Source organism: Diospyros lotus, chromosome 2, assembly GCF_014633365.1.
Source record: "Diospyros lotus cultivar Yz01 chromosome 2, ASM1463336v1, whole genome shotgun sequence".
Taxonomy (NCBI): domain Eukaryota; kingdom Viridiplantae; phylum Streptophyta; class Magnoliopsida; order Ericales; family Ebenaceae; genus Diospyros; species Diospyros lotus.
The window spans coordinates 46025769-46031833 of NC_068339.1; the positions used below are offsets into that span (position 1 = coordinate 46025769).

A 6065-nucleotide genomic window follows, 5' to 3' on the forward strand; every position below is an offset into this window, starting at 1 on the left:
CCAATTGGCCAAGTCGCCTCCAGCACAGCCTCCCGAATGGATTGACTCAATTATTCAATCCATTCTTTGTTGTGTCCAGGATCACTTCCTACGATCCTTTCTGTTCCGCAACCAATTCACCTACTTCTCCTTCAAATTCAACCCAGCACTCCCTTCCTCGTGCGTCGGAATAAACTGAATCGTCTCCAGCCTTCTCGATTTGGGGCCTTAATCACCAGAAGTAATTTCACTGATCTTCAACTCGAATCAAAACCACAGCCAATGATGGATTGCTCTGATACCATTTGTCACATTCCTAGGGTTAACTAGGATTGTGATAAGAATTAGGAGAGAAATCATAATTGAAGGAAGGGGGAAATCAGTAGAAAAAAGGAGAGAGATTGAGAGAAATGGGGGAGAAACAAAAGGAGCATGGGGGAGATTGGAGAGAGTCTTAAGAGAGAAATGAGAATTAAGAATTCATTCAAATCAAGTATAATCGATCCAACCTCAGCTAAGGCTTATATATAGTGTAACAGCCTCTCACATACTCTCATGTACAATATAACAACTAGTCTAACTACCTATAGAATAGGACAAAACACTATAACAGAAAGAAAGAAAATAAATTACAATTATTGTATATTGTATGCTAACTCTTACTATTATATTTACTAATATATCCTTGGGTAATTCCTAGGGTCATAACAATGAACCAACTTAGGCCAAGCATCTCATGAGCACAGTTCATTAGCTCAACCCATTTAACTCAATTTAGCTTAAATACAAGCCCAAAAAAAAAAAATCAAAGAAATCTTACAATTTATCACTTGGAAAAGAAAATGCATGGATCAAATACGCAAAAACTTTGAATTAATAAATTTCAAATAAAAAAAATATTTTATACTAATTAAAATTTTAAAATTGAAAATTTTGTTAATCTTAAGGTCACTGGATCAGTTTTCTTAGACAACATATGCCTCTCTCACACTCACAATCCTCTTGGTTTGGACACAAAACATCACAACAAAAAATAAATGCAATCAAATCATAACAAAAATAAGAAACACGAAACACAAACCACAATGACACCAATTTTATCCTGGCTCAAATTTCCCCTTAGGATAACCCTACATCCAGTCTTAAACCTCCACGAGCAACCTTCTTTGATTCAAAGAATGATCAGTACACGTGTTGTCCTCTCTCATGATTACAAGCCCTTCCCAAGATTACAAAAGCTATATTCTAATAACATAGCTTTTCCTCTCAACTTTATCGTGAAAACAACAACAATTCTCATGCGTATTTTGAGCCCATCCCCCTCTATCGTATTTATAGATTTTAGGCGAATATCCCAATGAAGTTATAAACATATTTACAGTTTACCCCCCTTTCCCCCCCCCCAAAAAAAAAAATATATCATTAATTACAAATTGAAATATAAACTTCTATTTAATTCTTCATTGGTCCTCAAAGTGCACTGCTTTCACTAATATTCTTAATCCTATACTCGAGACAACTTTTTAACAAATTCCTTTCATGTATTTACTATTAAGATAGAATATCAGTGTTCTAAAAGGCACTAGTCGGGCGCCAGACTGAGGCCTAGCACCTAGGCGAGGCTTAAGCGGAGCCTAGAAAAACTACTATTTTCAGCACATAAATCTGCATTATTTTGTAACATTTGTTGTTTTCTTACATTATTTTGTGCTTTCATTTAATAGTAAATCACACACAAATTAAATTATATATTAACAATAATTTAACCAATAAAATATAATTTTCTTGAATTTTTTTCCCACAAATTTCTCCCAAATTTCCTATCTTTTCGACCACTACTTTGGTTTATTTGTTTATTTGGTGTCTGGTCTCTCTCTCTCTCTCCCCCCCCCCTAAATCTCTCGTCTCCCAGACAAGTTTCATTCTGCTCTGCTCCCTCTATTCAATAACTACTACAACAAGAGGTAAAGAGTCGTTGCCTCATCTTCCGCTTCTCGGAGCAGCGATAGTGTTCTTGAGCTTTAGAGGCAAGGACACTTCGTCCACCTTCGTCCTTCGTCCACCATCTCTACATGGCTCTTACAAATCGCAGAGGCCAGGCCGTGCGCGACCCAAGTAGGTAGGCACATTTATCCACCATCTCTACACAAACGCCTCTTACAAATCACAGCGGTCAGGCCGCGCGCAACCCAGGTAAGTAGGCAGCCCATGTCGCACTCGACCGAGGTGGCGCTGGGCTGTCTGAGCTCCAATCGGGCCAGATTAATCGGCTCGACGCCTAGGGTGCCGATTAGGGCTTAATCGCGGCAACCAAGGGCCGCCTAGCACCTAGAGGGCGCCTAGGCAATCGTCTTGGCCGCATTTTAGAACACTGTAGAATATAATATAATAGTACTATATAAAATATATTAAATATGCATTTAATATTTTTTTTAATTATATGTACTTCAATCAAGTTGGCTCATGAACCAAACGAGTCAAACACATCATGAATAGAGCTCAACTCATTTACTAAGTGAGCCATGTTTTTTTGGCTCATGTTCAACTTATTTGGTTCATGAACCTAGCTTATTGAACTAGTTAACAAGTCAAATCACAAATGTCTCACAAGCTAGCTTAACTCATTTCTAGCCCTAGGATTAAGGCTTGATATGTTGTTGTATTTTGTGAGTTTATTTATCACAGGAGCAAGAAAATAAAGACTTGATGCAAATTCTTAATGTAACATAATTGGAATTAAAAATCCCTTGGTATCCATTTACAAATCTTAACACATATCTATACTTGATGATCAATGCTTTTAAAGACTTTAAGTGCACTCAGTGCAAAGCCCTTCTAGAGCTCAAGCACAAAGCGTAGGCGCGTGCTCAATTGAAACAAAGTACAAATGCAAAACTCAAAAACAATAGAGATAATATAATAACTACGACTAAATTACTATATAATATTGTCAAGACAAAACTCATGCTAAAGAGAACAAAAGAGGGTCTTTTAATTCATTTTCAATTATTTACCCTAGATTAAGAAAGTCATCTTCATCATTGGAGTTATAGTTATCATCTTCCTCATTAGTGCCATCTAATTGGCTTCCCCATCCAAAGCTGGCACAGAATTAGAAGTTGAAGCTAATGTCCCAGTTGTTGCATCGCCTCCTTTGCTTCTAATGTTAAATCTAGACTCTTCAACTCTAGCCATATTAGTAATAGCACCCAATGTTAAAAAATACCAAATACTTAAATTACTCTCTTGTACAGCACTCCCAAGTTATTTATAGAATAGATAGGTGTGTTTAGGTTACAGATGGGCATGGATCGAATTAGTTACATTTTTTAGGGTAATTGTAACCACAGTTATGAATTTTTATAACCATGTCCTTAACCATTAGATTTTATCCGTAACTGTGCAAAGCATCCACACACCAAAAAAAGGTATTGAGAAAGACTAGAAGAACACTAAAATTTAACCCAACAAATAATGAAAGAGAATGTCAGCCAGAGCTAATACATAAGCATACACCAGCATTTTGGTGATCAAACCAATAAGAAAAGAATTCTAATCATCATCTCATTTCATGTTCTTTTTTTTTTTTTTGGGGGGGGGGGGGGCTAAGACCAGTTGTTTTGGTTAATCCCTCATCATATAGTCTGACGGGGGAGCTAATGATCTTAACTCAAATGACTCTTGTTCTATAATTTTTCTTTTCCGAGGCGAAGAAAAAACCATCTTCAAAACAAAGAATGAACACCATTTTTGGTAGCAATCCCATTTATCTGAAAATGAAATCCTGGGCATAGAATAATGTAGAAAATTATCATATCAAATAGAAGTAGAACTGCGAAGCATAAGCCAAAGAAAATCAAATATAAAAGCAAAGGAACATAATCAGTAGGTCAAAGAGATTGATTGAATAGAGCCATATATAGAAGTAGACACCATATTATTAAAACATTTATGCAAAGACCCAACAAGGCCAACATTGAGTCAAAGTAGATAAATGGCTCCCCAAAAAAAAGACCGTAGCAGTGAAACCCTTAAAAACAAAGAAGGTTGATATGTACGAAAACATAAATACCCGAAGGCCAAGGCCTTTGATGTGCATGTGAGTACCAATTTCTGCTTCTTTTTTTGACATTGTACCTCTTGAAGTGTCAAATATGGTTTGTGAGAACTGTTTAAGTGAGAATGAAAGGGGAAAGATGTGTTTATATATTGATTGGCAATCTTGTAAATAAACTAATTTTCATGGATATCTCATAAACTTAAATAATTTCAGCTGTGGTTACATTTTTGGTTTTGGTTACGGATGAATTTTCATAATTGCAACCGCTGGATTTTTCAATTTTGTGGCCATAGTCATGTCCACGTTTGTTTCTTAGTTTTTAACTGTGTCCATACCTGCGATTATGGATTTTTTTCTCAGATCAACCTAACTGCACCATCCCTAGTTCTATTGTATTAGGGTACACAATAACAACCCCATTTTTTACCAAAAAATAGAAAAAAAAATCAATAATAATAATAATGAGCATGCTTAAACGCGCCTTGCACTTCACAAAAAAAAACGTGTGCTTTCAGCACTTGAGCTGGGCTTCCTCATTTTCACTGTACTTTGACAAGAAAAATCACTAGAACTGTAATTTGCACTTTATTGGTGCTTTCAGCACTTGACTTGGGCTTCCTCATTTTAACCGCACTTGACAAGAAAAAGCACTAGAACTGTAATTTGCACTTTTATTGGTGCTTAAACTTGCTTTTACCAACACTGCTGATAAAACCATCTAAAGATTTCTTTGGACACTGACATAATTTCTTTTTTCAGATCTATAAATACCACATCCTATACCTTGTTTAAAAGAACAAGGATGAACAAAAAGGTTGGGAGTCAACCTATAGTTGACTAACGGGTTGACTATGGGAAGGAATGGTATGTTCAACCTATAGTCGATAAGATAGTAGACTATAAGGGGTTGACTGTTGTGTTAAGGCTATAGTGATGCTATAGACGACTACAGAGTCGACTATAGCCTATAATCAATGTAATAGTTGACTATGAGATCGAATACCGTAAGTAGGTGAAAAATTCTAGTAAACAACTAACTTTGAGGGCTTAAATAAAAGAACAATTAAATACATGTAAGATAATATTATAAGGATTTTGAGAGGATTCTAATGGTATTAAATTTGGATAAGATTTTTGAAAGTTGGATTAAGGGATTAATGAGGGTGATTAAGGGTAATTAAATGGGATTAACTTAAACTCCAGCATTCTAGAGAACATGAGAATATAGGAGAAGCATTGGTAGCCTTCTAGATGGATGATAATATAGTTCCTTATTGCTGAAGTAGGAGGTCCACTGTGTAACATTTAGGTGGCAGCCATTGGGATTGGCACACATCCAGTTGCTTCAGTAGCTTCAAGTGCCTATAAATAGGCCTTTGTCATTCTGCAACACAATGAGGTAGAGAGAGACAGAAGCTTCCAATGTGAGGAAGAAAAGAGGCAGACAGGAGGAAAGAACAAAAGGAAGAAGGGATGGATAGAAGTCTAGGGAAAGGGGTTGAGTCTTCACTACATTGGCTAAGGTAAGGTGAATTTTACGGTTTTCTTATGTGTGCCATATTGTGTCATAGGCACATGGTACTGGTTATTACATGATAACATTGTGCATGAATTGATTTCGTGGCAACTTGATGTGCAAAAAAGGAAGATTGTGAGCGTAATATGTGTGAAGGCATTATTAGCAGGCTGCATAATGATGCAAACTAAGCATGCATTGGATGTATGACCCCTCTTGGTTTGGTAAATGTGTTCAAGATCAAGGATGAGCCTTTGGGAGCCTTAGGCAATGCTAATGACATTAACTGATAACCCGCTAGGAATTAGCATGGGCCCTAAGACAGGTTCCAAAGACCTAGTGTCTCAGGTCAATCTAATGGATGTGGATGGTTGCAGCTACGCTCTATTATCCTTTGGATAGGGGTATGCTCTAGGTTCAAGGCAATGCCCTTTATTAGGCACCTCAAAAAGGTTTATCTCTATAACCTTGTTATTAGGCGCCTCAAAAAGTAAATAGGTTCCATTCTTG

The 6065-nt window shown here is 36.6% G+C and overlaps 1 non-coding gene across 1 annotated transcript; it reads right to left on the reverse strand.

The window, feature by feature from the left end:
* Positions 1-3461: 3461 nt before the first annotated feature.
* LOC127796128 (small nucleolar RNA Z102/R77) lies at positions 3462-3549 on the reverse strand. Its single transcript, XR_008021956.1, has one exon. It is a non-coding gene; the product is annotated as a small nucleolar RNA Z102/R77 (small nucleolar RNA).
* Positions 3550-6065: the final 2516 nt, after the last annotated feature.